We start from the raw sequence: 27,907 nt of genomic DNA, 5'->3' as shown, positions 1-27,907 counted from the left end.
TATAAGACCTGCTCCAATTTAAATCAGGAAAATCTTCATACTTGCAAGTAAGTTATTTATCCCTTAAATCAATCAAAAATAACTCAGAAACAGCGAAATGTCTAATTGAGCATAAAACTATTTCATAGGTGTCCAAATCTAAAGGTATTCCTATACTTTTTTTTTAATGGGCTACCATAACAATGACTCTGTGGACCACTTTCATAATACAAATGAACAGTGGCCAATGATCTATCATGGGTATAAATAACTATTTTACCTTCTTGATGGCCATCTTCGTCTCAATTGGAAGAGGTAAATCTGTAAAAAATGATTTTTATTTTAGAAATAACTATTTAGAAAAAAATAACCAGAAGTCACTCTTGATACGACAGTAAAATATTTTCAATACTTCAAGTGTGTTAAAAAGTATTTGTTGCATTAGCATTTCTTTAAGAGGATAAACAATTTCAAGGCACTAAAATAGGTTTGCCTATTTTTACCACGTAAATTTTAGATTATTAAGTTATTAACGTGGCCAAAACAAGGGCCCCGCCTTTCAAACAATGTTTTACATCGTTTGTCTGTTCTCAAGCGCTCTGTTTTGTTCTGAAGAATGATCATTCAGTCGAATTTACTGACAGCCATAGGAGAGAAAGTAAACAAAAATTCTCCATCCCAATTCAGTAAAATGAATTATTATTAATAAAAATCTTATAATCAAAACTTCTATACTACTATGTCCTTCATCTGCCTTCCCTTCCACTCATTGACTTTACCATTCACAGCATACAACATCAGGGCAACCTATAAAATTTCAAGAAGACCATAATATTCCAGTGTCAACAATACTTCCATCATAACAACAGTAGCAATCCATAGTTCCCTGACCTCACTTTATTTCAATATCAATATAATTGAACACAAACGTTGCCATATGCTATTTTGTTGACAGCTTGTGAAAGTCTGCACAGTACCATATTTGTAAATTACACAGCCCTACAAATAATATAATCTCAATTATCTGCCACAACACTTAAAGAAACTAGAGCTTTGTCACAGACGTGACCTATACCCCCACGTGCCCATCCACACAGAGAATCTAATTAATGGCTATTTTAAGAATTATTATGCCATTATCATTTATGGCCATTTTGACCTTTGAACTTAAAGCATGACCTTGACCTTGGAGATATCGACATAATTCTTCCTGCCACACACCATCCATAACGGTGAACACATGATTTTAAAATCTCACAATGAACAACATAGTTATGGCCTTCTTTTACCTTTGAACAAAGTGTGACCTGACCTTCGAGATATTGACGTAACTCTTTCACGTGACACACAAGTCATATGACAGTGAACAAATGTGCCAATGATTTTTAAATCTCACAATGAACTACATAGTTATGGCCCAGAAAAGCTCATTATGGCCATTTTTGACATTTGAACTCAAAGTGTGACCTTGACCTTGGAGATATCGACGTAATTCTTTCGCACAAACACACCTTCCAATGATGGTGAAATGTTCCAACTGATTTTAAAATCTCAAAAGAACAACACAGTTATTGCCCGGACAAGATGAAATTCTTTGCGCGACACACCCTCCAATGATGGTTAACAAATGTTCCAAATGATTTTAAAATCTCACAATGAATGACAAAGTTATGGCCCGGACAAGCATTTTACCCTTGAACTCCAAAAGTGACCTTGATCTAAGTTCTTGGAGATATCGACGCAATTCTTTCGCGCGACACACGGTCCCATGATGGTGAACAATCAAAACCAAGTCAATTAAAAATCTAACAATAAATGAAATAGTTATGGTCCAGACAAACTTGTGTTTTTAAAAGCACTAAGTGACCTTGTGACCTAGTTTTTTTACCAGGCATGACCCATATTCAAACTTGACCTAGACATCATCTAGATACAACTTGTGACCAAGTTTGGTGAAGATCGGATGAAATTTCGGGACAGACCGACAAAGTGACTTTATATAGCCCCCATTACACATAGGTAAGTGGGTATAATTACGCTTTATATTAATGCTAGCTTGTGTGATGTACTGCCTTTAGATATTGCATTTTTTGATACCATTTCGGTAAAAGAACTTAATTAATGAAAAGCTGGTCAGTGACCAAAATTCCCATTGAATAAATGAAGAAAAGCCACAATAATATAAAATAGTCAACAATGGCAACAAATTAGCAGACAACACTAAACAGTATGACAATGAGGGCTAAATAGACAACAACAATAACATGAACTGGAGAGTTTCCACCTTGGCATGGACATTGGTTGTAGCACAAAACACACTCACAACAAGAGATGTGTTGTAAGAAAACACAATGCCCCTACTGTGCCGCTTTTTTTATTTGACCTTTGACCTTGAAGGATGACATTGACCTTTCACCACTCAAATGTGCAGGTCCATGAGATACGCATGTAGATCCAAATATCAAGTTGGCTGTTTTCAATATTTCAAAAGTTATGATCAAACGTTTAAGTTTTGGTAAAAGTTTTGGACACACACACACACACACCTTGACACGCACACACATACAAAGAAAGACAAGCCAAAAACAATATACCCCCGTTCATTCGATCCAGGGGGCATAAAAAGCCATTAATGCAAAGCATACTAGTCAAAGTCAACATCAGATATGGTCTTACTGTGGCTGCCTGTTAAATTATTCTTTCTTTTAGCCCTCTTAGTTACAATATAGCATTTAGTTTTTCAAATATCTGTGTATGGAAAATTTAAAGATTTTTATTAATGAAATATATACCTTTGAGAGTTCCATGGTACTGGAAGACAACTGATAATATTCCTTGTGGGTCTTCACATCATGTCCCAGATGCTTTGCAAGCAATTTTAGTTCACCATGAGTCATGTCAAGAATCTATAAAGCATGTTAATTCTTGATTATATTCACAATATGCAGTCATCATTCCAGTTTGCTGCCAATTTAACAAATTTGTTTTGCATCTTCTACAGAAAAATGTACACAAGAAAGCTTTTATCTGTATAGTTGTAGTCTTATGGTGCTCCAAATTCTTGTAATCACACCATGCATTTACAGAGTCAAAAATTTTGTAATGTTTAATTCTGAAAAAGCCAACACGTGGTTTGGTATTTACATGATCCGCCATTTTGAAAATAGCTACTTCCTGTATATATGCCAAAATTTATGTTAAATATAACAATTGGGTCTAACAATTTAAAATCAATTATTGGGTTCTCACAGATAACCATTTTCTGTCATACAAAAGCTGCCAAAATCAAAGGTCTCCATAAAAGTTTTTATTATAATTTTATTCACAAATTGATGGCAAGCAAATTCAACATAATTACTTATTTCTGTATAAAAGCCGAAGTATACATGTATGTATGTATGCCATTAAACTGGAAGAGAATGTAGTATAATTGCTGAAAGTCTAAATAAATATTGTGCCATAATAAAGAAACCTTCAGGTCACAATATCTCATCTGTACAGGGATATGAAACAAAGACCATAATTCTTAAATGGCTTAAGCAATCCCATATTTGCACAACTAGACTTTAGAAGTAATTGTGAACGATTGTACCAGTTTGTAAAATAAAAAAATAAGTACTGAATAATAAATAGAAAGTTCAATATTGAACCTTGAATGTTTCAAGAAATGATTTTTTATTTGACAAGGATAACACATTTGCATACATTTAATATGGCCATATTCGAACCACAAGCAAATACATACATATAAAACAACACAAACAATTTCTTGATTTAACAGCAAAGTTTAATATAAAATAACAAATCTATGTATCAAAGACTAAAGTAAACAAAAGGACTGCAATGGTCGCTCAAGGTATATTGACAGCAAGTAAGAAATGCTGAACAATGATTGGCAAATCGCCATGACAAAGTAACCTTGGAACTTTTTGAAGAATGTCTTATATGGTACCAGACAATATTTCTTACAATACTTCTTATATGAGACTCAACAGTATTTCTTATATGGGACCCAACAATATTACTTATATGAGACCCGAAAATTAGTGTAAACATGTTTATTTCTTATATGGGACCCTACGATGTGTATTACTTGTAAGAGCCCAACAGATAACAGAAATACCATGGGTCAGACTGGCTGGCTCTTCACTTGGCTCCCTCCCATCATGGGTCAGACTGGCTGGCTCTTCACTTGGCTCCCTCCTATCATGGGTCAGACGGCCTGGCTCTTCACTGTCAGCAGTTGACATGGACTCTGAAAGAACCAAAGTGAAACCTGTAGATTGCATATGATCAGCACAGTCAACACTGGCATGTTGTATCATGAGAGGCTCTGACTCCTGTATAGATTCTAGGACTGTGGGTGTCTTCAACAGTTGCCTCAATGACTGTAAACATATAATGTCAACAGTGGGGTCTTGTATGTCTATTATCCATTGGTGGGTCTTGCTGAAATCTATAGAAATATATATTGGCTTGGATAACAGAAGGTTTTGCTATTATGTTTACGTGACATGGTTCAGAAAAAAAGGCCATATGAATGTGACAAAATAAATTGAGTTTTTAAAATGTTCTTAAAGTTCGTTCTTTTCCTATTCAGATAATGTACACGTTTTATATGATCAAATGAAAACTTGTTCAAACCTATAATTTTGAAGAGATTGCTGTGTGAACTCTAAAAATGTTTTTATATCAATGCAACTATTTTGACGATATAATTTGCAAGAAGTTTTGTCCGTTGTTTACTACTATACATGTAATATGGCCAATTTGTATTGTTACACGTTCTAAATTAAATGAATTAGAATAGTGATTAAATTTGTGTGATGTTTGTCTAAAATAATTTTTAAACGTCGGAAAATAATGCATATCTTCACAACGTCATTTCTCCGTTATTTGACGTTCACACAAAAGGGGCCTTTTTCAGAAAACGCGCCACATATATATAAGTATATAGTCAACAGTTGGGCCTTGATATTATTATCCATTGGTGGGTCTTACTGAAATCTACAGAAAAGTATATTGGACATTACAACTGAAGTTTTGCTGTTATGTATATCATAAGTTATAGTTTTTTGTTTACAGTGTATATTGGTTCCTCTACCCAAACAGTGCACGTATGACCAAGAAAAATTTGACGAGGAGTAATATGTGCACTTGAGGGGTAGAGGAACCCATATACACTGTGACAAAAACTTATAAACAATTTTATAATACTTCAAATTCTTTAAAACAGCCAAAAAATCCTTCATTTAACGGACAAAAATCCCTTTTTGCCATTCAAGATGTTAAAGACAATATCCACATGCCGCAACCCTTAATATGATGAGTAATAGAAGGGTGTCGTTTTTACGTACATATTATACGTGTATAAAAATGTATAACAACGGCAAATGCATTTCTGCAAAATATTTGAATGTCTGTGAACATGCCATAATTAGCTTTATGTTGTATTGTGTCATTGTATTCGTTGTGGATTCAGGGCTTTTTTTCCTTCTTTGCGATTGGCCATGGACGGACATTTCACAATTTTGACACGGCCAATTCACAATCCGTTCATGTCCGTGAATATTTACAAAAACGGCCGTTTTAAATCGTGAAAAACGGACTGTTCGTGCTCAAAACTGTAAAAAGAAGAAGAAGAAGATGTTTAAAGAAAAAGTTAACGCACGCATGGACACACGACGGACACAGGACTATGACATAAGCCCCGCTGGCCAGATGGAGCTAAAAATAAATATATATTTTTTTTTAGGTGGAATTTTTTTGACCAGAAAGGGGAAACAAACAGCCTAGTTCGGCGTCTGTTATAGAAGGTAAAAAACCCGTTTCTAAAATGGGACCCAGCAATACTTCTTATAGGACCCAACAATATTTCTTATATGGTACCTGACAATATTTCTTACAATGCTTATTATACATGGGACCCAACAATGTTTCGTATATGGGACCCAACAATACTTCTAATATAGGACCCAACAATATTTCTTATAATACTTCTTATATGGGACTCAACAGTATTTCTTATATGGGACCCAACAATATTACTTATATGAGACCCGAAAATTAGTGTAAACATGTTTATTTCTTATATGGGACCCTACGATGTTTATTACTTGTAAGAGGCCCAACAATTCTTATTACATGTATTTAGGCAGAAATATTGCAATAATAAAGCTTCAAACAAGGATACATCGTAAACAACCTAATAAATAAATATTCTGCCCATTGGGAATTGGCAAAAATGACTTCGCAAACTGGAAATCTGAAATTGGAAATTCTGCAATCTGGTACAAAGATGGCGAAGATCACAGCTTAATTGCTTTATTCGTCCATTTAACAGATTTTAATGGCATAGAGGTTAAACGACTTTCGACAGCTCATTGGTGTTAATCTGTTGTGTAATGTCAATAAAGGTGTGAAAAACTCGCAAGTCATGTTTATAACATGTATTCCCTATCAGAGCAGTATGTGTAAGAAAAATAAATGAAATAATCCAGGCAATTTGTTTCATGCTTATGCAGTGCAACTGTTAGCAGATATTCACTTTCATTTTAACCCATTATCAGAAAGTACCACTCAAAATGTGCAGCTCCATGAAAAACACATACATGCCAAATATGAAGTAGCTTTCTTCAATATAGCAAAAGTGATTGCAAAATGTTAAAGTTGGCAGAAACAGACCAACAGGGGAAAATCCATATGTCCCCCACTATAGTGAATGGGAACATAAAAAATAAAATGGGCTGGGTGGTGGTGGGGGGGGGGGGGGAGGGGGGTATAGTGTAAGGGTGTGGTGGTCATTTATAAGGTGGGGGGAGTCTATTGTGGTATGTCAGTTAAGAGTTGTTTTGTCAAATTATCAGTCAAATCTAATCATAAATAAAGAAGTTATGACAATTTTAGCAAAATTAAATAATTTGACCTTGAGAGTCAAGGTCATTCAAAGGTCAAGGTAAAATTCAACTTGCCAGGTACAGTACCCTCATGATAGCATGAAAGTATTTGAAGTTTAGAATCAATAACCTTGATACTTTAGAAGTAAAATGGATCTAAACACAAAATTCACATAACCAAATCTTCAATTTTCTAAGTATAAAGGGCCCATAATTCCGTCAGAATGCCAGTCAGAGTTGCATGACTTTGCCTGCACAGTCCCCTTATGATAGTTAATAAGTGTTGCAAGTATGAAAGCAATAGCTTTGATACTTACGGAATAAAGTGGACCTAAACACAAAACTTAACCAAATTTTCAATTTTCTAAGTATAAAAAGGGCACATAATTCTGTCAAAATGCACGCCAGAGTTATCTAACTTTGCCTGCCCAGTCCCCTCTTGATAGTTAGTAAGTGTACCAAGTTTGAATGCAAAAGCATAGATACTTAATGAGTAAAGTGGACCTAAATCAGGGGGTTTTCAGCACTGTCTGCGCCTCCGGAAAACGGAGGCACTCCCAAAGCAAACGGACCCGATCCCAAACCAAAATATTAAAAAATAGTCCCAACTTCCAAAAAAAAAATTTTTTTTTTTCTTTAAAGAATGAAGTGTCTTATAACTTGTGTGACTAACCAGTGTTTGTTTTGGTAAAAAATATCTGCTATAAGGTTTTGACTGTTCAGTTCTTATCTCAGAGTGTAACTGTAACTAATAAACAAAAATGCAGTACTTGAATAAACGTTGAACACGCCCAATATTGCATCTGTTTATATAAAGAAGACAAAATAACAAATAAAAACAAATTTATTTGTTAAACTACTGAATTATTTAAGCATGATATATTCACTATTTTTTCCCAAATGAGCTGTTTAATCGAAGCAAAATTTACCAAAATGGCCAATTGTGTCAATAAAAAATTCCCAATTTGGTCAGACTCCTTTTCCCAAAATAGACAGAAAAACCCCTGTAAATGCAAAACTTAATCGGACGCCTACGCCAAGGTGATGACAATAGCTCATAATTTTTTTTCAAAAAATAGATGAGCTAAAAATGAAAAGATGCAAACTAACATGAAAATTAAATCTTAACAAGCAGGCTGTAATGATACCTTTGAATTTGATTTTGCCATTCACTGGATAATTCAAGTATCATATACATGTTTGCCCTAGGTGGCAGACCATTTAAAGCGGGTATATACGATCTTGTCAAATATTTATTAATTAATATAAAATGTGCAAAAAACTTATTATACATATATTTCAAAATAAACTAAAATACAAGTAAAGAAGAACATTTGTCGGAAAATGCGAAATAAGCAGAATATTTAAAATTGAAATCGAAAAAGCCTGTACAGCCGAATTCGCCAGCATGTATATCATGCATGTAAGATGTGAATCTAAATTTAGTTTAACGGTTCATTTTAAATTCCTGCAGCGATATTGATTCATACGACACACGAACACTTACTTAAAAGACGAATGCATCGGTTATTGTAGGAAAATATGTACGAATTATCTTCGTCACAATCAGCTTGGTGCGCAAGTTTGCATTTGCTGCATTTTATGAAATTCGTCTTAAATGTATCATTTTTCTTGCATATTGCGTGTTATTATAGCATATTTGTTTCAATATATTACAATTTAACGCATTTAAAAATCGAATATACCCGCTTAAAGTTATGTTGCTTTTTTCCTAAGAGATGTACATGAATATGTGTGCCAACTATCATTTGCATACTTTTGACAGTATTGAAATTATCATAACTATTTATCAGCCTTGAAAAAAACTGACAACCATGATGCGAAGTTGGCCATAAAAACTTATTTTCTTTGAACGTTCTGCTAAATTGTATTTCACAAGATTGGCTTACTCAATAATTAGACAATTTAAACAAGAATATTTACCTACTTACTTCCCAATATTACCATTCAAAGTATCATTACATCCATTAAAAACTGTGAACTAAACATACCATTGGCTTTCTTTTCCTACAAATTATTGCAAAAGTAACTTAATATTGATTTTATAAAAGGTACCAGATAACACAAGACTAAACAAAAGGTCCAACAAGATGTGTTTGTGAAACACAATGTCCCCCTATATGACGTTTGACCTTGAAGGATGACCTTGACCCTTCACCACTCAAAATGTGCAGCTTCATGAGATACACATGCATGCCAAATATGAAGTTGCTATCTTCAATATAGCAAAAGTTATTGCAAAATGTTAAAGTTGGCGCAAACCAACCAGCAGACCAACCAACCAACCAACAGACCAACAGACAGGGCAAAAACAATATGTCCCCCACTACTATAGTGGGGGACATAAAAAAGCCCAATATTGCTCAACAGCTATAATAAAGATTGCTGAACTCTTATTGATTTGTGGGGTTGATTAACTTGGAACATAAGATGAATCTGATAGCTCATTAATTTTTGTAAAAGATGTGATCTCCAAGGAAGGAGCAAATTTTAACCAAAGGGGCATTATTTAAACAATCCTGATAGTGGACCAATTAGAGACGCTAGATACCAAATACAAATGTATAAATGCTCTTTCCTTTTGTTACAGGGAAAAAATAAGAATGTGGCGTCTCATCAGGATCCAAACTGTTTGCTATTCTAATAATATTCTATGAAAAAAACTCGAAGAAAATGCTAATTTTTGAAATTCAGCAGATGAATTAGAGCAGGAGACACATTTCCCAGCATGCAAAGGGTTAACAGCTGTTTTTGAGGATACAATTATGTTAGCGAAAAGCCATAAGCTGTTTGATGACAAAAGTTATGTTAGTAGTTTGACATCCATTCATGTGTGCTTCTTCATGATAATGGCATCATCTATTTATTAAATATGATGTATATGATATAACTAACCTTCCATGGTAGATCAGACACACTATAGTCATAAAGAAGCTCCTCTCCTGTCTGAATGTCTCTTTGAGCAAATAAGCATAGGTATGGTTTTTGTGTGTTCATTTTCAGCACAAAATAATTGTAGATGTCACTATCTATTAATGTAGGAAAGTCCATTAAGTCACTACTCAAAAATACGTAATAGCCAATATGGCGGCGCCCTTATTATCGATTCTGGGATTGTCTATATTGCGGAGGATACTGGCAGTGGTCAATGTATAGTGATTGAGCATGCCTGTATTTACGTCATCGTCCAAGATGGTGGCAAGCAGAAAAGAAATTACGATGAACGGCAAAATGATAAATAACATTCGAATTAACAACGGATACCATATGGTTATAAAGAAATAATTTAATGGGTGTGTCAATTAACCCTCAAGACTAATTTTGAGATTAAAACAACACATATTTAGTAGAAATCTGCACAGTGAATGTGTGTCACTGAAACCAGTGTTAGAAAATTGCAGTTCAGTCTACTAGCAATACATTTTAATTATATGGGTCTCAACATTAGTCATTAAGTGTAAACATGTCTACTTCTAATAAAGGGCCAGGCCCAACAATTTTCATTACTTATATGGATACCTAAAGTGTTAATTATACATTTAATGTTAATTAAATTATAAGGGACCCTAGAATGTCAACTTGTATCTTTTATGTTGGACCCAACGATGCTTTTTACGTATAAAAATATACAATGTTTCTTATATGAGATCAAACAATATTTCTTACAATACTTTTTATATATGGGACCCAACAATGTTTCTTATATGGGACCCAACAATACTTCTTATATAGGACCCAACAATATTTCTTATATAATATGGTACCTGACAATATTTCTTGCAAAATTTCTTAAATATGGGACCCAACAATGTTTCTTATACGGGACCCAACAATACTTCTTATATAGGACCCAGCAATATTTCTTATATGGTACCTGACAATATACCTTATATGGGACCCCACAATATTACTTATATGGGACCCAACAGTATTTCATATATGAGACTCAACAATATGACTTATATGAAATCTGAAAATTAGTGTCAACATGTTTATTTCTTATATGGGACCCTACAATTTTTATAACTGATAAGAGGCCCAACAATGTTTATAACATGTATTTTGGCAGAGGAAGAAGTATTGCAATATTGCAATATCATCTGTTTACCACCACTGTTTCCCTTTGAAAGAAAGGAAGTATCTGAAGAGAAGGGGAATGGGAAGCTTGGTATTAGTTTATAGCCGTGTGGATACATAATTATGGCTGAATGTTACTGCTTCTGTTACTGATTATCATAAAAGCTTTAAAGCAACAATCAATATTCCATTACAAATTTCCTCTGTATTTTGGCAAAGAAATATTAATCTTAGTCTTTTACAGATGACACAGAGGGAAAGTTTTGAAACAAAATCGGTTAAAAAATAATACAATATAAAGAAGTGAAACTCCAGCTGCTGGAGCAGTATTGAATTTTCATTAAAAACAATTAGTAGGTCCTTTATTTAAGGCAAGTGACCGATTGCCCAAACAGTACAAAACAGCACAATACAGCAAAATACAAACCAACATAAACACAAAATATGAATAAAGCTGGGGTCACCGCCTTGGAACGGTCAATGCAAAGCATTGGGGGTTTAAACCTGGTTATAGAGCGCTCAACCTCACACTTGGCCCAGCAATATTCATAATACATTTAAGTGTAAATAAAATTTAACGTCATAGCATTGTTACTCAAATTAAACAATAATAAAAGGGAATTAAAACGCATTCAATTTAATTGCTATTTAATTACTCAATTGCATTGAAGATACAAGAGTAACAGAATTACAACTTTTTGACGAACGATCAAATAAAACTATTAACAATTGTCAACTACATTCCTACTTTATAGAAAAGATTTGAGAATACAGAATCATAGAGTTAATATCTCAGATAATCATCGCGCAAATACAGGAAGAAGCAGCAATAATGGGTGTAAAAATTCCATATTACATAGCTTGGTTGTTTATGTGACTGCTAAACAAATTACAAGGCATTTTTCATGAACAATTCCAGGGAACAGTTAAGCATTTGAAACTTGAAATGTTTTATTTTATTCATAAACCCATGTGGGACAGACAGACACAGTGATTGCAGTATAGCTCCAATCACTTGTGGTAGGGGAAAGCCATATAAAAAGCTACAGCTTTTAAGTGGAGCAAATAATGGTTATTACATGTAATTAACCTTCGGTTTATGACAATTTATTGCAATTTTTCCCCAAAAGTGCCCGTCACATGGTATTTTCCCCTTTTGAAAGGTAAGGCCGTATCCCAGAGTCAATTGTTTGTTTGCTTAAAGGATTTGATGCCCATTTTATTTGTTCAAACATATAAAGGCAAAAACATGTAGTGCCAGCTGAAATTGAAATTAACAAACAAGATTAAATGACTTAAGGTCAAGGCTACAAAGAGGAATCTTAAATGATGCACAGTACCAACTCCAGGGATTTTCTTAACTCTTTCAGTGCTGGAACCGAATTTTGAAGGCCTTTGCAAACAGTTTGGATCCAGATGAGACGCCACAGAATGTGGCGTCTCATCAGGATCCAAACTGTTTGCTATTCTTATAGTATTCTTTGAAAAAATTCAAAGAAAATGCTAATTTGAGAAATTCAGCAGACAACATTTTAGCAGACGACAAATTTCCCAGCATGCAAAGGTTTAAGAACTTGACTTCCACTTGCACAGATCCTAGGCCCAAGCGTTCTTGAGTTATCATCCGGAAACCACCTGGTGGACGGACCGACAGACCGACATGTGCAAAGCAATATACCCCCTCTTCTTTGAAGGGGGGCATAAAAATCAGTTACTTGTTTTATTTCTGCATAAACAAACTGTTGAGTGAAACATCTATCAGACATGAAAATCATGCAAGATTAATACATGGCTTTATATCTAACATAAATGATATTTAAATTTTCATAATATTTAATGATTAATCAAATAACTGTAGAGAATGAAATTTTGAAAGGCCTTATTACTCACTTAATGTCATAAAGACTAGTCACTTTAGGGAGAAGTTCTGCAAAATCTCAAACAGAAGAAGGAATAACGTTGGTCCAGTTCTTTAAGATTATTAAATTGTGTTTTGGAAACAGTCAATCTTTAGAAAATTGAAAACAGTTTAGACAAATGATCGTTGTTGGCAATGTTATTAAAACGACCATACTATTGACTGCTAGCCGCTGTCAATCGAACTGGACGGGGCTTTATAATCAATAATCGAGGTGACTGCCAACAGCTGTTGTGTTGGAATGTATTTGAAACTCTGACCTTTGGGCAAAAGAATTTGGTTGAATTTAGATTGATCAGGTTTAATGCCTTCTTGAACCCAAATTAAGGTCATTTTGCAAGTGGTCAGGACATGAACCAGCTTTCCTACTTCTTGTGATCAGTATTAGCCAACCACAAGTGACCCACTTCTTCCCCACTTGATTCAGAGGTTGGGGAAGAATGACCTACAAATACAATGTTACAATGTTCGGGAACCAATCTCTATGAAGAAACTTTATCCTACCCCCAGATTCAAACCTTAGAATTGACAGTCTGGCGCTCTATCAACTGAGCCATCAACTCAGCTAGCTGGGCAGGCCCAAAACATTTTGAATTAAAAAAATCAATGCACAGAAAGCAGAAAGCATACTTCATTTTTAGCATATGATCATATAACCGGACATTACCTAACTTTTGGTTCCTAAACATCAGTAAATTACAGACTGCGCATCGCGTTAAATAGTTGATATTTTTAGATGATATTTAATATATAGCATCTTCAAGGTCTGTTCTTTAAAACGCACTGATTGAGTCGTAATGGGAAATACTCTTTGTCAAACATTTCGGTATGTTTTGCTGACATTTATATACAATTTTGTTGATTTCTGTCTCGTTTCCAAATCGAGGTTAAACATTGTTCGCGGCCACATGCTATAACTATGTTGGCAAGCAAAAAGTTTAAGCATTAATTTTAAGGCCATTTAGTAGTCCTGCCTGCAAAAGTCCATTTCAGTTTTGATTCGTGTTTAAAGATTTTCAGCACCTTAAATGAAATAAAGAATAAGGACAATAACAGATCAAGCGTGATAATATGCGTATTGCTAATATATTATATTAAAATATATGAAAATCTTGTTGATTCTTACAATAAATGACATCAATCTTATAGTTTTATTTATGATCCATGTTTAATATCGATGATTATATATAATTCAAATAATTTCATGGTTTATAAGACACCCATATCTTTCTGATCTATTTAGGATTTTCATCAGATATTTCACACAAGAATACAAGATCACATATAGAAAACAATCAATAACAATAACAAAAACATTAATATTATTTATAACTGGCAATATAACTTGGTCCTTGTTAACAACAAAGTTCATGTTTCGACAGTTCAAATAATATGTTAAATGCCCCCCTCCTTGAGTGGTTTTGATCATGTGATCCGTTATAGCTACAACTGATCCGTTAATGCATGAATTGTGCGGCGAAAAAAAGGTAACACAAATACATTTCGGATTTGACAAGGCGGACAGTCGCTCCAACATTATTTTGCCAACCCGGCTAACATCTATAATTAACAGACAATTAAATTTGCCAACTTGTTAACAGAAAGCCAATTTAACATGAGCCGATCAATGTGATTTTAATTAATCAATTTACTTATTAAGAAACTATGTTACAGTTGGTCGATTCTTTAAATGTAATTTAGCAATCTGTGAAAACAATATGTATATATTGTAATGTCAATATTACGCCAATAATTTACTACCAACATGGAACTTCTAACAAACAAACGCAGTCAGTCTGTGCTATGCTTAGAGGGTCACTCGTACTCAAAGAAGCACATGTCTAAGTCAACTATATGATGGTTATGCAGTAAATCGAACATGTCTGTAGTCGAATTTGCCTGCATGTTGCATTTTATGAATTTCGTCTTCAATGTATAATTTTTCTGGTCTATTTTGTGTTATTGTAAGATATACCGATAACATTCTATCAATATATTACAATTTAATTCTTTGCTATTATATAAATATAATCGGTGATAAAACGCGTAAGAAAGAAGACGGTGAGCCACTGACAGACACTAAAAACCTTTTGTTTGGATGTTTTTTCGTTTGTGTATTTTGTGTATATATATGTTTATAAATGTCATATAAATGTCATATCATAAAAACAAATGAAATTAAGAACAACATATTTGCGGTTTTTATGTTTATCCCATTCGCAAAATGGCACTTACATGTATTCCAATAAATGTAATGTAGGAAATGTAATGTTTTGAATTGGCTAACTGTCAACAAGTTGGCAAAATTAATTGTCGGTTAATTATAGGTGTAAGTCTTTGATAGGCATATAGAACGTTTTGCCGTTGAATAAAAGTAATGTAGGAGCGACTGTCCGAGTTGACAAAATAATGTAGAAGCGATTGTCCGAGTTGGCAAAATAATATAGGAGCTACTGTCCGCCCTATCAAAACATTGTAGGAGCGAATGTCCGCCCTGTCAAATTTAGCGTTAGCTAAAGAAACTTCAGCGTACAGTTTATATAGTATTGACATATCTGTACGCTGAAGCCAACCCTGTATCGAAAGTCAACCAGAGTCGCTATAAATCAAAGACAGTATGTTTTCTTGGATACATTCCTTCATATATTGGTGAATGAATATAAATTACTGCATCAGGGCATATTTTAAGATTCAAATGTTTCAAATGCATCTTACAATAGATGAAAATAACTCTCATCAGCCTGAAAGTCATAATTTTGCACCATTGTCGCTTTGTCATGTGACGAGTTTTCATTTGGATTCTTTCGGATCGACCTTGACATTTTTTGCTGGAATTGTAAACATTACTTTCGTTTTCTGAAATCTATTATTTGTGATTAACAAGTTACGTCTGGTGGATTTAAACACTGATTTCAAAGTGAATTTGATAATTTTGAATATTTTGTACATTGATTTTGTATTTACACTACAATTTGTTTACAAAACAAGCAAGAATAATTATTAAAAAAAACGGGAAATGTCTTTCTGAATTTGTAAACAATTGAGCACATGGTTTGTTACTAAAAATAGAAATAACATCATATGACCGTGAAATCTCGGGAGATTCGCATTTCAATCATGTGTGTCACGTCGCTGTTTTTCTCGATAGACCAGTTGAATGTTATTGTTTACATTCGGGATTTTCCGCGCATGCGCACTGGCTGGTTGGCAAAAAACACTGGTTACAGTAACGTAAAACATGTATACATGTCGTTTGTTTAGTCAATAAAACGATACAAAAATCCGAAATAAACTTAAAAACTCTTACATAATAGTGCAAAAATATAATATTTAGTACCAATAAATGTATTTTCATAAATATAATTACCTCTGTATAAAAATACGAATTAATAATATTAATACATCAGACTAAAAACTGGCAATCCAACAAAACAAAACAATAAATATTCTTTCCTATTCTTTGTGATTGTAAGATTTTGGTAAATTATATTTCAAAGATAATAACACATACATTAATTCGATTATAACTATGAGTGGTGCAGATATTGTTATTGTTCATAAGCGAGCGAAGGTGCAAGAGGGGCATTTAATCAATTATAAAACGAAGCCCTAAAAGCGGAATACATTACAATTTATAAACATTGTAGTAATTTTATTTTACATGGAATGAATTACCATTTCGTTTCCATCGAATGACAATATCATAAAGTTTAGCATACATATGAAAAACAAGAATTGCATATTAAGCAAATTAAACTGTCTTTGCATGCACTCTCTTTACTGGTGGTAAGGAGTGATAACAATCTAGCATTTTATGATAAATCAGGCTTTTTCCGCTCCATTTTGGGAAAACGCCACACTGGAATTTTGGGAATTTCGCGTCGTGAAAACCCCCATTTTGGGAAAAAAATTAATCGCAAAATTGGCTCAATTGGGAAAAATTATCGCATGAAAATTATTTAAAACAGTGTTTCTTATACTTCAAAGAAGCCGTTAACTGGTAAATAACGACTATTTTGATAACTTATTATTAAAATTTTACAAAATATTATGAACATGTGTGATTAGTGCAGGTTTTTTAATCTGAATTTGGGGAAAAGGCTTGGCCTTTTTGAGGTGAAAAAAATCGCAGGAAGCGCCAGATTTTGAGGATAAAAAGTTAAGTCTTAAATAATCATTAACATATTTTACAGTTCTTAAAACAAATTCAAGGCAACAGATAATTTAATAATGCAATACTTTCTATTTTCTACACCAGATCAGGTCAACTTATATATTTAAAGGGTAAAAAAAAAAAAAAAAAAAAAATTTTTTTTTTTTTTTTTTTTAATTGGGATTTTTTTTTTCAATTGGGAAAAAAACAACCAGATTTGCATTGGGAATGGGGCCGAATTTCGGACCCGTGGCATAGGGCGGAAAAAGCCTGTAAATATATCTATATATTTATTATTATTAATTTATTTTACGCAAGTATTTTTTACCCTTTTGTTGTTTGCTTGTTTTCATGTCATTTCGTACACTACAGAAACGTACAATCTTAACATGAATAGCCGAGTTTACATTTGCCTGTACTCGTTAAATACGTTAATTGTGTAGCAATGAAATTGCACAATATTTTTAATTTATACTTATTAACACTCTATTATTATGATTAAACAGGCTAATATATACATACACTAATTCCTGTTAATCCATTTCGGACAAATATCTTCATTTTTTAATATGTTCAAATATTTTATTAAAGCAACTGTTTCGTATTTTGGCTTTACAATTTTGCTTTGATGATCGCTCAATATGCCAAGAGATGACATGGAGGTATCATAAATGATGTTTAATGACCAGACACTTGTATGCCACATGTGGTTTATGCAGGGGCCAAGAATAGGTCCCTGGATTTATCACACCATGTGTTCTTTGTAATTGTTTGGACAGTATCCGATCATAACGAGATAATCGCTTTATGATGAACAAAGGTGCAATAAAACACCGGGTTAAAAACGCTGAAACAAAGAGTGTCAAAATTGGTGTGAATAATTAAATAAAAACAATTACATTTATCAAGAGAATTTATTTAATGTGTAACAAGGCAAGTTTTTACAGGCATGTTCAAATCAGTTACTATATGTTGCGTACATAAAGTCGATCTATTTGCTGTTTGTTTACATCCTTATGTTTGTTCGTTCATTAAATTTGTTTTATTCTGAAAAAATTTCAATATCAGAGAATTTTTTATCTAAAAAATGGTCGCGAAGATGTGCCAAGTAGAGATTTTTATGGTAACTGCATACCGCGCACGTATATTGTGTTCCATTCCAGATTTCGTTTATAGTAAAAACAAATAATAACAACAATATAATCGTTCCAAAAATGCATTTCCTTGCATGCTTATGTTTAATTCAGACATAGTTAGTAAAATTATATTTGATATAGTGCATGATTATCAATAAAAACGATTATTATTTCAACTTTCTCTATATGCGCTTATATGAATTTCACCTCTTTTTGCCAACCAGTGGGCGGAGTGTAATATTTGCAGGTGCGCGTGACTTCACTCGTCAACTGGTCTATATGTTAGAGCAGAAAAGATAAATGTTAAATGTTTAAGATAGTATTTTGTAAAAAAACATCTCAGTTAAATGTGAAAAATGTCAATCTTTCCAATAAAGACATAAAGTAGCTGATTTGGGCCAATAACTGCTTTTACAAGCTGTTTTGGACCGGTCTTTGTTAACTGTCAACTTTTCGTATATTCCTGGTTGACTTTCCTACTGGGGTTGGTCCATAACTTTAATGTCGCGCCATTCAAAAATCATAGAAAGCGAATTTTAAAGTTATTGAAGCCAGAACTAATTTAGCGTAGGAGTGATTGTTTGTGGAAGCGTTTGTCCGGATACCTTATCAAACTGATGTAAAAGAAGTCTTAAACCATTTATTGCTTTTCCCCAGAACAACTTTATTACGCTACTGATCCGGTAATAGTAACATGACTGTACCACTAAGGCTAATCCAACTTGTGTGGTTAAAGATTCTGTTCTTTTATAATTTATTTCCCCAGTCTAACCATTGCAGTCAGCCTAAAACATATATTGAACTTGTATCGCATGGAAATGATCTAATGCTACAATCATGCTTGCTTTCATGAATGTCACTATATCTGCATTAAATGCAGATTATAGGTTACATTTGTTTGTTTGCGGTAACAAGGTTGTCACCTAAATTCGTGCCACGGCTTTACATGTTTGAAATATGTTTTCATTGTCAGCAAACACTTCAGAAACTGTGTCCTAATTATTGGTTGCAGTTTCAGTTTAAATTCAGTCATTTGCAGAATAATTTTAATAACCAAAAATATAAATAAACCTAATAAATATTATCGCAACTTACCTCTTTAAGTTTAACCGCGAAAATTGGCAATTTTTATTACAGAGTTGTCGTTCGTTGCTATGCTGGTTCCCGTCAAATCACTGCGCCGAGGTTGGTCAATCTCATACGCAGTGGCCTCCCTTATTCTAGAAAAAGACATTAATGATTGGCGAATGCCCAAGGGAAGTAACTGCTGTGTGGAGTTTGACCTAATGTGTGCTAATGGGAGATATAGGCCCGACAATTCGAGTAAAATAACATATGCAAATTTGAATTTAAAAATAGTGATGAGAATGTTAAGCAGCAGTTTTTTAAGTGGGTCTTCAACTGTCGGGTCCAAGGGCCCGATAATCGACTTTGGGACCCGACAATCGACTAAAGACCCAACAATACGGCGGTAGAATGGACGTTTGACCCACCATTTTACCCAATCTGAAACTATATATATATATATATATATATATATATATATATATATATATATATATATACGTGTTTATGAAATACCAGCAAGTTAAACCTATGAAAAAGGATAAGAATTGCACGAGTGTTTAAGTATAATAGGGCCATGTGATCTACAATCCCATCACACCCAGATTCATCCTGAATGTCAAATAAAAGATTCCCGTTGTGAAATATTATATGTATTACTCGTATAAACATTTGTTAAAAGCCCAACATGATTGTCTCCCTTATATGTGTAGTGAATTTTTTTTATAGCAACTACCACTTAGATTAATACTTATAACAATAATAACAACTATATCAACAGTTTTTATCTTCTGGAGCAAAGAACTGTGTTGTAAAGTTTCTCCACGTATTTATATATTATATAATAAATGTGCATGGTAAACATGTTTTGTCGGAAATAATATTTCAAATCACGCGAAATTCGCTGATTTGTATGTCGAAACATTACTGACAGTTATAATGCACAAACTCCCTAATTATGAAAAAGTGTAATTAATATTTCATTGTTTGAATTCTACCATATTTGTTACGTCCCTATAAATAACAACAGTCGAGTACATAGGATTCGCACACGTACCCCCATACATTTAGAATATGGGAGTAGAGGATGTTGCGGGGACATGTTAACATTCTAATATTTCTGTATTTTCTGGCCCAGGAAATGCATTGATGTATTTAAACGAATAATAAAAGAATAGTATTGATGTAAAGCGTTTATTACCGATGCTTATCTGCCAACGTTGAATGTCTCAATGCCAGGTGGTCAATAGCTGGGCAAACTTCGGCTATATCCGTTTCGCTCGATACTTCGTATCCCTCCATGGCATTTTGGAATTTTTGATACCTTTTACCATTATGGATTATATGATAAACGAGGGGGCAGTAAATGTTTTTCCATTTCTAGAAGTTTTAATTTATTTGCCGTTTATTAATGACTATATTAACGACGATCTTTCTCACGATTTCCGGTTAACATTTTAAAGTGGGTCATGTTTGTTTAAGGAATTTATTATGATTACACATGATTGTGTTAGTTGGTTTTTGGTTAATTAGTAGGTTTATCAAATGTTGTATACGCCGCTTATTTATGGACAAAAATTATTTAAGAGAAACATGAACAAGAGTTTCGTTTTTATGCCACCGGATCGAATGATCGGGGGTCTATTGTTTTTGACCTGCCCGGGTGTCATTGAATGTGTGTGTGTGTGTGTCCCAAAACTTTAACCTTGGTCAGAACTTGTGCAATATTGAAGAAAGCAACTTGATATTTGTCATGCACGTGTATCTCATGGAGATGCACAATTTGAGTTGTGAAAGGTCAAGGTCAATGACCTCATTCAATCTCAAAGGTAAAATATATGGTTTCAAAGCGGCGCAGTATTGGTCATTGTCTTTCACAAACACAGCCCTTGTTTCATTGAGAAACTATAAATAGAAAAGGAACATGTGCATAGTAACACATTTAAGCAACCAATCAAAAGGGCCGATATTATGAGAAACGATGTACATGATGCTGATTACTACATGGAGTTTAGTCTCGCCAGTATTTTGGCAAATCATTACTGGTTTTACTGCAGTTTTTGTTGTTATGTCCAAGAATAAACATTAAACTATAGATTGACGTATTAAGAGGGCCGATACTACGGATACACATGCTACTTCAATCGGCAATGATAGTCTTACGGAGGTTCCGTAGAAAGTCGATGTATCACGTTTATCAAGGGAGACGCCTTTTAGGCAGTTTGTCGTATTATACTAATGCCTTATAGGCTTGGAAAATATGCTTTTCAGTATTTTGCTTTCTCATTCACAATGTATGCCTTTTAGGCTGGTGTTGCGAGTACTGAATTTTGAGGTGTATTAGGAGGTAGACGCCTTTTAGACAGTGTCCCGTACTGTAATGACGCCTTTAAGGCTGGGACATCTCGTTGCTACACGCCGTTTAGGCAACATATACTAGATCGTTAATGCCTTTTAGGCCATTTTTGTCTACGCCTTTTAGGCAACAGATAAACTCATAAAATGCCTTTTAGGCCATTTTGTATACACCATCTGGAAATGTGTGCGCTACTGTTCAATACCGGACAATCATATTATATATATGTAATAATCTCTAATTGATAAAGCCTATTCCGTTATTTTGTGTACATATATACGTGTTATAGGTAAAGTGATAAATACCTGTATTTATGATTCCTATCCCTTTCGTTATCCGTAAACACAGTTTTAAACTATGTATAACTGCAAATGTCTTGACCTGGCCACTGTTTGCCTCGTTATGGCCAACGGCTGCTGCGCGCTGCGTGATCTCTGTTGGGCCCATTAAGGAGTTTATGTGTGAGGTGAAACTATATTCTTTAAACAGGTTATTGACCTGCAGATGGTAAATTCTTCATGCATATGTGATCATGTGGTGTTAAGTGATTATTTATTACCGTTGCTGATAAGCATGGTCAATTGTTGAGGATACTTCTTAACCCCATTCAACAGTTGTAAACCACTAGTTATGTAGTGTATTTGAGAGTCGTGTCTCTCATGTTTACCTGTTTCGCTGGCGTAGGAACGTTGTCGATACAGTCTATATCCTTGAAAAGATCTGGGAAGTCCCTTAGTATTTTCTGTTTTGTCAAGAACGCATCACTGTTCAGGGATTCCACAGCAAATGAGACCTGAATTAGACCAAACTCAAGCGATGTTTGGAGACTCAAAAGTGGAGAAGACCTGGTTTCTATAACATGAAGCAGTACAGGTTTTCTTTCACCTGTCTTTGAATATGTACAATTCAAAGTAACCATACCCTTTGTCTTTAAATGTGTATTGTTATACGCTGACAGAGGACATTCGACAATTGTAATGGCCCTTTAACACCAGATGTTTGATATACAGAATATGGTAAAATGTTTACCTGCGATCCTGTATCAACTTTGAAACTGACCAACGTTTGCTTAGGCCCAACACAAAATGATACAAACGTTTGGCAATCGTTCACACCAGATTTTACACTGTCAACAAACACGACGTCTTCTGCGACGGAGTTCACAGCTTGCAAAAGACAAACTTTTGCAAAATGGTTCCACTTGTGACATTTGTTACACTGCTTTCCTTTGGCTGGACAATGGTCACGCGACGAGTGCCACTGACCCCCGCAGTTTCCACATTTCCGGTCACGACTGGGTGCACCCGACGTCGGCCCTCGTGTGTTGCCGTTGGACGTTGATCCTCGATCGGTTCGTGGAAGCGCCCTCCGTTGGTCTACGGTACAGTGTTGTCTGCTTTGCACCAGATGTAGCTGTGCACTTGATAGTCGATTTGGATGCCTGATGTTGGTGACTGGATTTACTTTTCGTTTTTAAAGTATTAACCATGATTTGACTTTCCGGTTTCATTTGATTGAGCTGCGACTGTGCGTATTCATACGACTGACAAATTCCAATAGCTTTTGTGAGAGTCAATTCGTCACCTTGTTCGATCAGTTTGGCCCGAATTTGTTCTGACGAAATCCCAAAAACAATTATGTCTTTTATCATATCGTCACGGCATGAGTCATCAAAGCGACAGTCTTGAGCAAGAACTTTGATTTTGGTTAAGAATTCCTCGATAGTGCTAGTTCCCTGGCGGTCAATATTGTATTTATATCGACAAAATACAGGATTTGATTTTGGTTGAAGATGGTGTTGAAAAGCGTCGCTTATTCTTGTTACTGATTTGCGATCATCTGCACTCAAATTCAGCGTATTGTATATTTCCCGGCCTCTCTCTTCGACAAATAACAAAAGATATGCATGTTTATGGGGACATTCAGCTATGTACATCACGTGACTTAAACCTGGTAAACTCTATAATATTAGAACATCGACCAAGACGTTTATTGTACTTAAGTCCATCCATACCGAGTATTATATTACTTCCTTAATGAATCACCATCCGTTTCAAAATTCATAACGTTGTTGCGATATAGCAACAATTATATATGTGTCATCATCTGCAAACATGAAGCACCAAATGCCCCACAGTACCCCGCAATGAGGCATATATTGATAAGAGGCGCCACTTCGGAATTGTGTAAAATACGTTGTCATTCGGATGCACATATGCCGCCGCCCCCCCACCCCCCCACCTACACACACATACACTCCATTTCAATGTAGCCTCGAATCATTTATATTGGGTTAGCAATGTGCATGGAATATATAATACCTAAGCTACCTACGCTGAAAAACATCTTTCCTCGCCGAAAAATACCGTAAAACATCTTTGATCGTTCGATTATTGGTGGATTTTGAAATTGGTGTCAAAGACATATTTCTTGGCGATGTCTCTCGAATAGTTGTTAACCGTCGCGGACGCGAAAAGAGTAACCTTTTTAGTTAGGATCTATAAAGTAATCTGACATGTACCTCAGAGACTATCGCGGTATGTATACACGTGCGATCAGCGACCAGTTTGCAGCGCAGCACGCTGGTATGTATACACGTATAATCAGCGACCAGTTTGCAGCGCAGCACGCTGGTATGTATACACGTGAGATCAGCGACCAGTTTGCAGCGCAGCACAGATGGTTCATTAGTGCATGAAGCCACGAAGACAAAGACGTGATACTTATTGCAACATTATAACTAATTCTAAAAAAACGATCCACATCTCTATTTTCTTAATACAAATATAACTTGAAATATCATATTTTCTTACCAATCCGTCGTGTAATTGTTAAGTTATTATTAGAACATGGGTAGGAATAAAGTAATCTTAATCTTAGTTGAAATATAACTCATTCGTTTTACAATAATTTCCAAAATGCCTTCGCCATGTTAGCACAATTTTTGCATTACCTCTGCAGTTTAAAGCCATGTAAACATTCAAAATCAACGAATATTCCGTAAATATTTCGAAAAATAAAATAACACATACACAATCAGTCTTCCTTGTAGCAATAGCCAAATTTCAACGCTAGATGTGCTCTGGTCACGTTTTTATTGTGACAATATATTCCATGAGAATTTCCATCGACGAGATCTGAACATATACGAGCCAACGCGAGATTGGGTTCGGGCAGCTCATGAGAACTACGTCGTGCTTCCGACGCTGCCCGAAGCCAATCTCGCGATCGCTCGTATATTTCAATAAACACGCTTACGCCTTGCAGCATATTTATGTTTGCATGTTGTATTACACAGAATATCCGGTTTAACTACCAAGAAAATGAAAGCTATGAGCTGTCTAATATCGGGATGCCGCTGTACAATGAATGTGTCCCAGGTACACACAATTGATTGGTGTCGGTATAGCGCTCTACAAGGAATGGGTACAATTGGTGTCGGGATGCCGATGTACAAGGCATTGTACCAGGTATATGAACAGCTTGGTATTGGGATGCCGCTGTACAAGGAATGTGCACCGGGTTTGTGAAATGCTTGGTGTCGGGATGCCGCTGCACAAGGAATGTGTACCAAATGTGTAAACTTCTTGATGTCGGGATGACGCTGCACACATAATTTGCTCGAGGTTTGTGAACTTCTTGGTGTCGGGATTCCGCTGTACAAGGAATGTGTACTGTGTATGTGAACTGCTAGGTATCGGGATGCCGCTGTACAAGGATCACGTATCCAATTTGTGAAGTGCTTGGTGTCGTTATGTCGCTGTACAATGAGTGTGTTACAGGTACATGTATATGTAATGATTGATGTCGGGATGCCGCTATACAAGGAATGTGTATCAGGTATATGAACTGCTTGATGTCGGGATGCCGCTGTAAAAGGAATTCTACCAGGTGTATGACATGCTTAATAACGGAATGCCGCTCTACAAGGAGTAAGCACCATCGATATGTTAGAAGTAAGCTCATTGGATATGTTAGGAGTAAGGTCCTTCACTATGTTAGAAGTAATCCTAAACGATATGTTAGGAGTATACTCCATTGATATGTTAGGAGTAATCTTCATTGATATGTTAGAAGTAATCCTCATCGATATGTTAGGAGTAAGCTCTATCAATATGTTAGGAGTAAGCTCCATCGATATGTAAGGAGTAAGCTCCATCGATATGTTAGGAGTAAGCTCCATCGATATGTTAGGAGTAAGCTCAATCGATATGTTAGGTGTAAGCTCTTTATATATGTCAGGAATAAGCTCCTGCGAAATGTTAGGAGTAACCTCCTGCAATACGTTAGAAGTAAGCTCCTTAGATATGATAGCAGTAAGCTCCTTCGATATGTTATTAGTAAGCTACAGTTCAGTTATATGTTAGGAGTAAGCTCATTCGATATGTTAGGAGTAAGCTCATTCGATATGTTAGGAGTAAGCTCATTCGATATGTTAGGAGTAAGCGCCATCGATATGTTAGGAGTAAGGTCCAGCGATATGTTAGGAGTAAGCTCCTGCGATGTGTTAGGAGTCAGCTCCTGTGATATGTAAGGAGTAAGGTCAATCGATATGTAAGGAGTAAGCGCCATCGATATGTTAGGAGTAAGGTCCAGCGATATGTTAGGAGTAAGCACGTGCGATATGTTAGGAGTCAGCTCCTGTGATATGTAAGGAGTAAGGTCCATCGATATGTCAGGAGTAAGCTCCATCGATATGTTAGGAGTAAGGTCCATCGATATGTTAGGAGTAAGCTCCTGCGATATGTTAGGAGTAAGCTACAGTAATATGTTAGGAGTAAGCTCCTTCGATATGTTAGGAGTAAGCTCCTGCGATATGTTAGGAGTAAGCTACAGTAATATGTTAGGAGTAAGCTCCTGCGATATGTTAGGAGTAAGCTCCTGCGATATGTTAGGAGTAAGCTCCTGCGATATGTTAGGAGTAAGCTCCTGCGATATGTTAGGAGTAAGCTCCTGCGATATGTTAGGAGTAAGCTCCTGCGATATGTTAGGAGTAAGCTCCTGCGATATGTTAGGAGTAAGCTCCTGCGATATGTTAGGAGTAAGCTCCTGCGATATGTTAGGAGTAAGCTCATGTGATATGTAAGGAGTAAGCTCATGTGATATGTTAGGAGTAAGCTACAGTAATATGTTAGGAGTAAGCTACAGTAATATGTTAGGAGTAAGCTCCTGCGATATGTAAGGAGTAAGCTACAGTAATATGTTAGGAGTAAGCTCCTGTGATATGTAAGGAGTAAGCTCCTGCGATATGTTAGGAGTAAGCTACAGTAATATGTTAGGAGTAAGCTCCTGCGATATGTTAGGAGTAAGCTCCTGTGATATGTTAGGAGTAAGCTCCTGCGATATGTTAGGAGTAAGCTACAGTAATATGTTAGGAGTAAGCTCCTTCGATATGTTAGGAGTAAGCTCCTGCGATATGTTAGGAGTAAGCTACAGTAATATGTTAGGAGTAAGCTCCTGCGATATGTTAGGAGTAAGCTCCTGCGATATGTTAGGAGTAAGCTCCTGCGATATGTTAGGAGTAAGCTCCTGCGATATGTTAGGAGTAAGCTCCTGCGATATGTTAGGAGTAAGCTCCTGCGATATGTTAGGAGTAAGCTCATGTGATATGTAAGGAGTAAGCTCCTGTGATATGTTAGGAGTAAGCTACAGTAATATGTTAGGAGTAAGCTCCTGTGATATGTAAGGAGTAAGCTCCTGTGATATGTAAGGAGTAAGCTCATGTGATATGTTAGGAGTAAGCTACAGTAATATGTTAGGAGTAAGCTACAGTAATATGTTAGGAGTAAGCTCCTGCGATATGTTAGGAGTAAGCTACAGTAATATGTTAGGAGTAAGCTCCTGTGATATGTAAGGAGTAAGCTCCTGTGATATGTAAGGAGTAAGCTCCTGTGATATGTTAGGAGTAAGCTACAGTAATATGTTAGGAGTAAGCTACAGTAATATGTTAGGAGTAAGCTCCTGCGATATGTTAGGAGTAAGCTACAGTAATATGTTAGGAGTAAGCTCCTGTGATATGTTAGGAGTAAGCTCCTGCGATATGTTAGGAGTAAGCTCCATCGATATGTTAGGAGTAAGCTCCTGTGATATGTTAGGAGTAAGCTCCTGTGATATGTTAGGAGTAAGCTCCTGCGATATGTTAGGAGTAAGCTCCTGCGATATGTTAGGAGTAAGCTCCTGCGATATGTTAGGAGTAAACTCCTGCGATATGTTAGGAGTAAGCTCCTGCGATATGTTAGAAGTAAGCTCCTGTGATATGTTAGGAGTAAGCTCCTGTGATATGTTAGGAGTAAGCTCCTGTGATAT

At 35.3% G+C, this 27,907-nt stretch overlaps 1 protein-coding gene and 1 long non-coding RNA gene across 2 annotated transcripts in view; one reads left to right on the top strand and one right to left on the bottom strand.

Moving 5' to 3' along the window:
• Positions 1-27,907, top strand: part of LOC127844207 (repressor of RNA polymerase III transcription MAF1 homolog) — a 505,514-nt gene that overhangs the window by 355,210 nt on the left and 122,397 nt on the right. The window lies entirely within an intron of this gene.
• Positions 764-4,138, bottom strand: LOC127844219 (uncharacterized). The gene is made up of 3 exons (XR_008032628.1): positions 4,103-4,138; positions 2,772-2,885; positions 764-786 (listed from the first exon to the last, which is right to left on the bottom strand). It is a non-coding gene; the product is annotated as an uncharacterized LOC127844219 (long non-coding RNA).

The sequence above is a fragment of the Dreissena polymorpha genome, chromosome 9, assembly GCF_020536995.1.
Source record: "Dreissena polymorpha isolate Duluth1 chromosome 9, UMN_Dpol_1.0, whole genome shotgun sequence".
Lineage (NCBI taxonomy): Eukaryota > Metazoa > Mollusca > Bivalvia > Myida > Dreissenidae > Dreissena > Dreissena polymorpha.
Note: the sequence above shows the minus strand (reverse complement) of the source record. Positions and strands in the feature narration are given on the sequence as shown.